The following is a 10,413-nucleotide window of genomic DNA, read 5'->3' on the forward strand; positions in this document are numbered from 1 at the left end:
AATCTGTTTTGAACACTATGGAATCAGACCTGGAACGCACGAAGTGAAAGCTGCCACAGCGATAGCAAAAGCACCTCTAAGAATATGAAGCAATTTCCCTGAATCATCACTGAGCAGGCAACCATACAAAACCCACGTCCCTCATGCCTCGGGGACCGTGGGCATGTGGCCTGCCCAGCTACCACTGATATAAGAAATTAAGCTCATACTCACAGACACATACTCTGAAGGCCTTGGCCTCTCCCTTTAATGTTGTAGCTCAATCCAAGAGTGTATTAAATGGCAGAGTGAAAGTGGAAGCACCTCAGTGTGTACAGTGCATCCCTCCCACACAGCTGCATCTAGGATTGAGGAAGGAAAGGCGGGGGGAGTGCTTTCAAGTCCTCTCCTTTTGGAAAGTGAGCACCCAGTGCACCCTCATCACACCACAGGGCCCTCATTAAGCCACAGATAATTTGCACCAGGAAGGCTGAGTGTGTGTCACAGTTTACCTGGACAAGGGTACAAGAGTAAGGGGCACTGCTGAGTATTGGAAGTAGAAGGTCCCAGATTCATCCCCCAAGATTTCCAGTTAGAAGGTATCAGGGAGGAGATGATGTAAAAGACTTAGTCCAAAACTGCCAGACTACAGCAGCAGACACTATCGGGTTAGATAGAGTGCTGCTCTGGTATCAGCTAGCTTCCTGTGACATTACAGCATCAGCTCAACCCTACAACAAGTGAAAAGAAGTCTCTGGGTGCATGCAGAATGTACATACAGTGGTACCTCGGGTTACATACGCTTCAGGTTATAGACTCCGCTAACCCAGAAATAGTACCTCGGGTTAAGAACGTTGCTTCAGGATGAGAACAGAAATCGTGCTCCGGCGGCAGCTGGAGGCCCCATTAGCTAAAGTGGTGCTTCAGGTTAAGAACAGTTTCAGGTTAAGAACAGACCTCCTGAACAAATTAAGTACTTAACCCGAGGTACCACTGTATTGGTTGTTCCTTATACTCCTGTTTGTACTTGCACCATGAAGTATTTCTTCTTGAAATGAAAGAGTGGGTGGGTGGGTGTAGTAATAGTATCAGTAATAGGAGTGATTATGGTGGTGATGTAAGAAATATACAAACATGTATTTCTCAGTCAGTTAGCCATGGTCTAGTTCTCACAAACCGGAGAGGAGGAGAATGACAAAATATTGTTTTCTGGTACCCCACCACTTCAGACAGCAAATGTGGGGAGCTCACACTGCCAACTACGCCTTCATGCACAAACTAACATCATCCCATGGAAAAAAGGAGACATTTACCCTGACATGCCAGCTTTCTTTTTTCATCTTTTCAGCTCTGAGCAGCACCACTAAACACAGTGGGGCTGCCTTCTGAGTAAACATCCTTAGAACTGCCATTTAAATGTTTTCTGTTCAATTAAATCTGCCTAAATTTGCATACAAATAAAATAACGGTTTAGAACAACAACAAACCCCCATTGTTTTTAAACAGTGGAGTGCAAATAATCATATCACAACAGGCCTTCGCTTCTCTGAGGGAAAAATGTTTCTTTCTGAAAAAGACACCAGCAAGTTTCACACAAACATTAAGGAAAATTATTAAAAACAATTAACTATTTAAAAGTGTGGCCTAGTTAACTGGGACTCAATCGAAAGTTTTCTCAATGGATTGCTTAAAGGCTGATCACCTAAAACTTGCAGTCCTAACCCAAAGCTACTATGTTACATTGCAAAACTGCCTTGAGCATGCTGAGTGAGATGTAACATATTTAAATGTATGGGGCGTGGGGGGTGGGGGAGACCAAACAATGGAACCCATGCCTGCTTGGCAAAACACCTTCTCCCTCCACCTTGGGGCTTACTCAGAATTCTGTGTGCCATGGACATGGTGTAGCTTCTAGGACCAAAAGAGACATGAGCTCTACTTGCTTTAAGAAATAACCTTATGGCAGGGGTAGGAAGCCTTTGGCCCTCCAGATGCTGCTGGACTACATTTCTCAACAGCCCCCGCTCTTGGCCATGCTGGCTGGGGGTGATATAAGGGCCACAGATGTCCCCCACCCCAGTGTTACCTCCAAACTCAGAGAACCCCCATGGGTTATTTTTTTTTTTAATGTTTGCACCCCTTTCAGCTGGTAGCCAAACCAATCCTAAGCTCGGAGACCAAATAAACCCAGACTGTGAATCCACCTGCTAAATTTGCTTTCTCCCCCCGCACCCCCCACCCACTTCAAGTGGTATTTGGGGCAAGAGTGGCAGGGGTTATGGGCATAGCTGTCAACGTTTCCCTTTTTTAAAGGGAAATTCCCTTACTCCGAATAGGATTCCTCGCAAGAAAAGGGAAAAGTTGACAGATATGGTTATGGGCCATTAAAAGCGAAGTATAGCCAGACATTTCAAAAGGACATGGGGCAACATCTCTCCCCAAGATGCTGGACCTTCTACTTTCTGCCCCTTCTACTTTCTCCCTTGATGTTGGAATTGTGCCCAGGACAGGCAGAGTCCCTGGAGCTGGGACACTTGGAGATTTGGGGCCTGGCATTGGTGGCATTCTAGAACCAACAGGCAAATGTCTCTGTATGTATGTTATATCAGCCTTTGCCAACCTAGTGTTCTCAATACTTTTTTTTACTACAACTCCCATCAGCCTCAGCCAATACAGCCATGTGATGATGGGGCTGATGGGAGCAAGGCCACTCAGGCTGAGGCTGATGGACGTTGGAGCCCAAAACATCTGGAGGGCACATCAGGCTGCCATAAGGCTGAGTCCTATGAGAATCAGTTTTCGTTTTAGCTGATCACTGCATGGACAGGGACAGGGACCATCTGTGACCCTCCAGGCTTCCCATTTGGGGTATCTGGTTGGCTGCTGTGGGAAACAGGATGCTGGATTAAAGTGACACCCTTTGGCCTGATCCAGACACAGGCTCTTCTGATGTTCTTAGGCTGCAGCTCCCATCACCCTTAATCACTGCCCTATGCTGGCTGCAGAGGGTTGGGAGTCCAGAAACCTCCCTTGGGAAAGGATAGCTACAGTTGCTCCTTACAAACTGACAAGAGATGAGTTGGCTGGGGGGAGTACTCTGCATGGGCTTAGAAGGGATATAACCAGTTTAGTAGGAGGATGAGAGAAAGAAAATGAGAAATCGTTCTGCACATGCTGGGGGTGCTGGAAGAAATCACTCTGCACATGCTCAGAGTAAGGACTACAGAGCCTTCCTAGAAACAGGTAGTACGGCTGTTGAGGGGCAAGAGGGAGAGAAATCACTCGGCACATGGTCAGAGTGAGGGGGCTGCAGATGCATCTTAAGAAACTGCCAGTGCCAACGTTGGTGGGTGGAGAAATCACTCTGCCCATGCTCTAAGGGAGGGGAAATGTAACCCGTTTCGCAGGAGGACGAAGCCTACCGTGCCGACCAGCACTTCCGCACACACGCACGCCCCTTGAGCATGTGCAGAGGGCAAAGGGGGCGGGGCTTAAGAGAGGGGCTCCCAGGGAGATGCGTGGCCTGGCGCGGGTGTGGAGGTGTGTGTGTGTGTGTATGTGGAGGCCCATCCGTCCCACCCTCTCTCCGTGCCCACTGGCGGCGCTGGGGCTGGGCCTCCTCCTACGCCTGAGGCGCGGCCTGCTGCGGGCCTGCTGCGATCTTTGCACCCGGCCCGCCTGCCCCGTGGGCCTGCTGCGACTGAGGGGCCGGGGCGGGCGGTTCAGGGCGGGGCCGGGGCGGGGGCGCGACGGCGGGGGTCTCCTCACCTGCGCTCCTCCCTCCCGACGGCGCTGCTCCCACCTCAGCTGCCGCCGCGCGCCGCTCCCGCCCACCGGCCTCGCAGCGCCCCCTCCCGCCACGCAGCCAATCAGCGAACGCAGTGGAGGGCCAATCCTGAAGCACGCGCTCGCCCCGCCTTTAGGGAGGGGGTGGGCCCTTCTCGGCGCGCAAGGCCCCGATTGGCCCGCCCCTCCCGTCGATCGACCCTTGCGCAGCTCTCCGCCCTCCCTGCCTGCTTGCCTGACATGGGAGAGGGGGAGGGACGCACAGGAATGGGAAAGGGCGGGCCGCGGCGGCCAATGAGAAATCACAGCGCGTCCTTCCCGCTGTCCAATAGGAGCAGGGGAAAAGAGAAAAAGGCGCGCCCACGTCCGTTTTCTGCTCGGCGCTGTCAAAAGAAAGGGAGGAAAAGGAAGAGGAAAGTGAGGCGCCGGCTGATTGGCTGAAACGAGGAGGCGCGCCTGGGAAGCTTCCGGAACTATTTTAGCGCCTCCGAGCATTGGCCACGCCCACCCGCCCTCCTCGCCACGCCCCTGCGACGCCTCCATTTCAGTCCAATCAAAGGACGAGGCGGGGCGCTGTTCTGCCTGGACCAATCGGAACACGAGGAAGCTTGAGAGTGGCGCTCCCTTTCTCCTTTGTCACCTCTGCCCTCCAGGTGGTGCTCCTCCGTGGGTGGGGCCCGTGCTCTCGTTCATTTGCATATTAATCGGAGGCATGAACCCTGGTGTGAGTTCAGATAACGCAACAGCTGCAGTAATAACAACGGGTATTCAACAATTGCAATAATGCTAATTATTTGTTATTATTCTTGCAGGGGGCTGAACTGGATGACCCCTGAGGATCCTTCCAACGCTACACTTCTATGATTCTATTATTATATTATTACTGTTCTTGTTATTCAGCAGTCTCCAAGCAACTTTCAATATAATTTAAACATAAATTTACAGTATTATAGTATTAACACACACATTTAAAAAAAAATCCCTAGAAAAATCATGTACATAATTGAAATGATTATGATGATAATGACTGAGGAACTTAATAAGCTAATATTTCATGAATATTAGCCTAGCAAGGGATGGGTGCTTGATGATTTAGCACTTTGCATGAAGATGCTCCTAAATTCATCAGGACAGTTTTGCCTTTCTCCCCATAACATATATATTCAGCGCTTTTTTCAGGGGGTACACAGGGGGTACACACAGTTCTGAGGGTACACACAGCATACCCCTAAACATGTGAATCTAAGTTTGGCCTCATTGAGGGGCAGTATTTCAATATGAGTAGGAAAATGAGAGCACCTCTAAACATTTTTAAAGAAAAAAAGCACTGTATATATTTATTGACAAAACAAAGGCAATCTTCAGGTTGTATCCCTTGTTAGTCATACACAGAGTAGACCCACTGAAGTTAACATACATGGCTAATTTTGATCCCTTAATTTTAGTGGCTCTACTCTAAGCGGGAATAATTTCAATTCAGTGTGAAGTAAAAGGCAAACCAACCTAAGTCACAGTTTCCAAGAAATACATCAACTGAAATATGAGCAGCCTTTGAAATCTGCACTTTTCTGAATTCTCAACATTAGGGCTGACCTCCATCTAGAATTGGGGCAGGATCTGTGTCTATGCATTTGAATTAAGGCAACATAACCAAATTTTGCATGATGGTTCCTGAGCTCAAGGAGCAGAATGTTGTCAATTTTTGGATACAGTTGGGTGCCATTTTGAATCAAGATGGTAGAGCAAAACCCGCACTTTTTTAGGGGGGGGTGTCCTCAGACCTCCTAGGTGCCCCTGGATACATACTAGTGCTTATCCCACTGCATTCAACATGGTGTTGTATGCGACCCTGATCTCTGAGCAGTGAGTGTTCAGGAGTTCCAGGCGTTGGACCAGAGTTCAATTTCCTTGCGATGATGGTTGGTAGAGACTATTTTGAGGATATATGTTTTTATTTACACATATATATAACCAGAGCATGGAGGGGCTAACAGCATTAACACCCCCAACAGATCCATTAGCTGAAACTTTGGATCCAGGACAAAGCAAGCATGTCTCTGTGTCTTCAGCTTCCGGCCTGCTTCCAGTTCAGCTCACACACCCCACACTGGCTATTGTTCTACTTAGCAGCTAGGTGAAGCAGTGTGTGGCCGGGAGAAGGCCCACCCATTTGTTTTGTGGCACAGAGTAACTTTCTGCAGATGCTAATTGTGGTGCTTAACTAGTCAGCCAAAACCCTTACCTAGACATAGGGACTGGTCTGGCAAGCTTGCTCTCCTACATTCTACTACACCAGATACAGGATCCCAAAAACTGGAAGAAATTCAAGGCATCAACAGACATAGGGACTGGTCTGGCAAGCTTGCTCTCCTACATTCTACTACACCAGATACAGGATCCCAAAAACTGGAAGAAATTCAAGGCATCAACAGAAGTATAGCAAGGGAAGTAAAATTGTATCACTATTCTGCCATGGTCAGACCACACCTGGAGTCCTGTGTCCAGTTCTGGGCACCACAATGTGCAAAAAATATCAACAAGCTGTGAAATGTGCAGAGGAGGGTGACCAAGATTATTAAGGGTCTGGAAACCAAGTCTTAAGAGGAACGATGAAAGAGCTGCGTATGTTTAGCCTGGATAAGAGGAGATTGAGAGGAGATATGATAACCATCTTCAACTATAAAGGGCTGCCACAAGGAAGGTGGAGCAAGCTTATTTTCTCCTGCTCCAGAATAGGACCCAAACTCATGGGTTCAAGTTTGGAGAAAGGAGATTCTGACTAAACATCAGAAAAAAAACTTTCTGACAGCAAGAAGAATGGATTCCCTCAGAAGATGGTGGACAGTATACTTCATTGGAGGTTTTTAAGCAGAGGTTGGAGGGCCATCTGTCCTAGATGCTTTAGTTGAGATTCCTGAATTGTAGGGGATTGGACTGGATGACTCTTGGGTCCCTTCCAACTCTGAAATTCTATGATTCTGTGATCCAGCCTGACCCTCCAAACTCATAACAATCTGAAGCTCTCCTCTGTTAACACCAGCTTTGGAGATGAGCTTGATGAGGACACAGAAAGTGGGGTATTATTGGTAGCATCACCCAGGCAGTTTATGAAAGAGGGCTATCATCTCTCTCTTGATTTTTGGGGGGTTGACATATATATTTTTTATTCTGCAGTGCCTTAAATCTGTCAAGGCTGCTGTATTCTAAAGGTAAAGGGACCCTTGACCATTAGGTCCAGTCGTGACCGATTCTGGGGTTGCGGTGCTCATCTCGCTTTATTGGCTGAGGGAGCTGGCATTTGTCCGCAGACAGCTTCCGGGTCATGTGGCCAGCATGACTAAGCTGCTTCTGGCAAACCAGAGCAGCGCATGGAAATGCCGTTTACCTTCCCGCCGGAGCGGTACCTATTTATCTACTTGCACTTATTGGCGTGCTTTTGAACTGCTAGGTTGGCAGGAGCAGGGACCGAGCAACGGGCGCTCACCCCATCACAGGGATTCGAACCACCGACCTTCTGATCGGCAAGTCCTAGGCTCTGTGGTTTAACCCACAGCACCACCCATGTCCCCGCTGTATTCATAAACAGACCCAATTGTTTCATGCCCCTCATGCAGCTGTTTTTATACATTCTTAATCACTTTTATCTTATTCTAACTGTATTTTTGTAGGGGAGGATTCTAGAAACCACCAATGAGAGGGGGGCTTTTTTTTTAATTGAAAGGTGGAACAGACATTTTCTAAAATAAAACATACATTCCATTGCCGGCTAAGCACCTGCCTTTCTTATTTCAGAAACTGAAAATGTTAAGTTTCTCCTTTCTCATTCCCATTCCTCATTTTTAATTCCTCTTCAGTTCCACGTTGCCTCTGGTTCAGAAGTCCATCACCCACCACAGGTTTCTAAGTGATGCGAGTTCTCATAAGCAATTTTTTTCAAAGCATTGGAATCTTTCGTGAAAAACTGAAGCTTCTTAAAGACATTTAATAACTGGTTATCAATGTAATGAAGACTTAGCAAATCCCCGAATTGTTATAATAATGTGTCCTCATTTCATGAAACTGCAGTTTCTTTGCAGCAAAGTTTCAGCACTTAGTTTGGCAGTGATAATTATATGGCAACAGCCTGGCCAGGAACATGAAGAAATTGGTGGAATATGCCTTATGTTGTTAGAACGCCTCCAGTTCATTTTTGCTCCTGGGTAAAATAATTAGCAAAGCATGCTTGATTTATTCCCATACTTTTGAGAGGCCTTCTGAAATAGTTCCACAAAAAAAATACATTTTAAATTCATTTTTCCTTGTTAAAATGGTAGGTAGAATCACAGAAATGTACTCCTAAGGGTCACCATCCAGCCCCCCACAACACAGGAAAACACAGCTCAAGCATATTGTCTAATCCTGTGCTATGGCCATTCCTAGACTTGGGAGTCTTCTACTGCATTTAAAGGGGTGTTGGGATTGTCTCCCTTTAGATATGTGGCTGAATGAAAAATGATATGAAATGAACTCTGAAGAGAGACAATTCAGCAAACCTGCAGACGGAACAGCAGGTGCCTCAAAGTTCTGAAGAAACAAGATTGGCCCAGGGTCAAAGTGGGTGGGTTGCCGTGGTAACAATGATTTGCCCTCCATTGTGACATCTCTCACTTCTCCCTTAAAAGCCACTAACTACAGGTGTCCATTGTGTGTCTACAGGTGTCTACTTAATAAGAGTAGAAGCAGGGAAATTAAGGAGAAGCCTCTTGGAATAATCTTGGAAGCTGCTAAGGAATGAACTAACTTATCCCCATGTCCTTCTCTTGTTGCAGTTGTGCCACAGCTCTTCAAGGCTTTTCCGGAGCCTGAGGTTAGTACTGGGGGAAACAAAAGAGTAGGGACTGGATTCCTCAGACCCGCTGCCCGTGGTCTTTGCCCCCAATTCTGCAGTCTCTGATGCGGAGAAGCCCTCACCTCTGTCAGCCTGACTTCTGCCATGGCTTTTCTTGGTCCAGATAATCAGGAACTGTCAAGCAGATGTTCAGAGGAGCTTCCGGAACATAGAAAGCTCAGAACAACTGGCTGCCAAGGCAATTCTAGTGAGTGCAAAGTTGTGTAAGTTACCCTCACGGTGAGGTGGGTGGGAGGGCCAGGGATAGGATTTGGGGAACATTTTGTGGGTCTGTCTGAAACGAGGACCATGCAGGCATAGGGCATGGAATTGCCCATTTCTGTGGAAAGCAAAGCCTGGAGTTTGGGGTGGGACCATTCTCCTGATGCCCAAAGAGGGACCTGAGTTTTCTCATCTGCTCTTTCAGGACATCCTGGGGGCACCTGAGTCACTTGAGGCCTTCTTCCAGTTGAGGTGAATTGTGTTTCTTCTAACGGATGTGGGTTGTGGTGGTAGGGCAGAACTCAGGGATATACTGAGTGTGGGGAATAGCAGTGAGAGGAGGGAGAATGGGGCAAAGAGAACGGGGCAAGGAGAATGGGGCAACTGCACTGGCTGCCAATTAGTTTCCAGGCCCAATTCAAAATGCTGTTCTTGTTATGCATTTCCAACATGGGACCTATGGGCTATAAATGTGGGAAATAAATATGTGGAATAATTCAGTCCCATGAAATAATCATGGAAGATATTTAAAGACATGGCCACAGGTACAAACCAAACAGTTTGTCAAGAAATAAGGAAAATACTCAACTGAAACTGGAATGCTTCCTGTTGGGACTTATAGATATACAGTTAGAAAAGGACAGTGGAACTTTGTTACAGTATATAATTACGCCTGCGGGACTTTTGTATGCACAAAGATTATTACCAACAATGGAATAACGACTGTTGGAACTAACGGACTTAGCTGAGATGGTAAAACTCATACGTATAATCAGAGAAAAGTCATTGTTAATGTTTGTTAAAGACTGGAAACTTCTCATGGACTTTTTGCATGAAAAGTAAAATAAAATAATGACATCTGGATTTGAGGATTGAAGATAATGTTTGTTTATAGAAAGTGGCTTTGCGGGGTGTTATATTGGATCGGACAAAGTGAATACTGTTTTTATATAGCAGGCGGTTGAAGAATGGGAAGTTCTTTACTTTCTGAATCTTATTTTTCGATCTTTCTCTTATAACCTCTTTTCTACTTTTTTTTTTATTTCTTCCTTTTTCCCTTCTCTATTTCTCCCCCCACCCACCCACACCTTTTGTGTTTTTATTGTATCTATATAAAAGTCTTTGTTTGGTTTAAAAAGAAGTAAAAAAGATAATAAGTTTTGTATTTATAAACCTTAATAAAAATTATTTAATTGTGCTTTTAAAATTTGTTTTTTTAAAAAAATATTTTTTGTGAAATGTTTTATTGGTTTAATAATAAAGTTACACTGATCAATTTCAACAAAATCTGTAGTGTGTGTCAGGCTTACATCAGTCACATGTGCTGGAGGGAGAAGACGGAGCAGACTGGGATGTAGAGGTATCAGAAGCTGAAGAGGTAACAGGGCTTGGTGAGCAGGAAGAGACTGTGGCAGAGAGCAGTTCAGATTCGAGGCTGAAGGAGAGGCTGGAGAGGAGAGGGGTAGTTGAAGAATCAACTAGTTGAAGAGGGGTAGTTGAAGAGGTAGTTGAAGAATCAAGTCTCCCCCTCCTACTGTCACCAGCTTCCCTCCCCGCTG

At 46.4% G+C, this 10,413-nt stretch overlaps 1 protein-coding gene across 1 annotated transcript in view; it reads right to left on the minus strand.

Annotated features, from left to right (window-relative positions):
- Positions 1–3,848, minus strand: part of MTMR4 (myotubularin related protein 4) — a 47,454-nt gene extending 43,606 nt beyond the window's left edge. Inside the window, exon 1 of the mRNA XM_081889458.1 lies at positions 3,748–3,848. The gene's annotated coding sequence lies outside the window, so the exon portion shown is untranslated. The remainder of the gene's footprint in view (positions 1–3,747) is intronic.
- Between the last annotated feature and the right edge of the window lie 6,565 nt (positions 3,849–10,413).

The sequence above is a fragment of the Podarcis melisellensis genome (genome assembly GCF_964234715.1).
Source record: "Podarcis melisellensis genome assembly, chromosome: 15".
Taxonomy (NCBI): Eukaryota; Metazoa; Chordata; class Lepidosauria; order Squamata; family Lacertidae; genus Podarcis; species Podarcis melisellensis.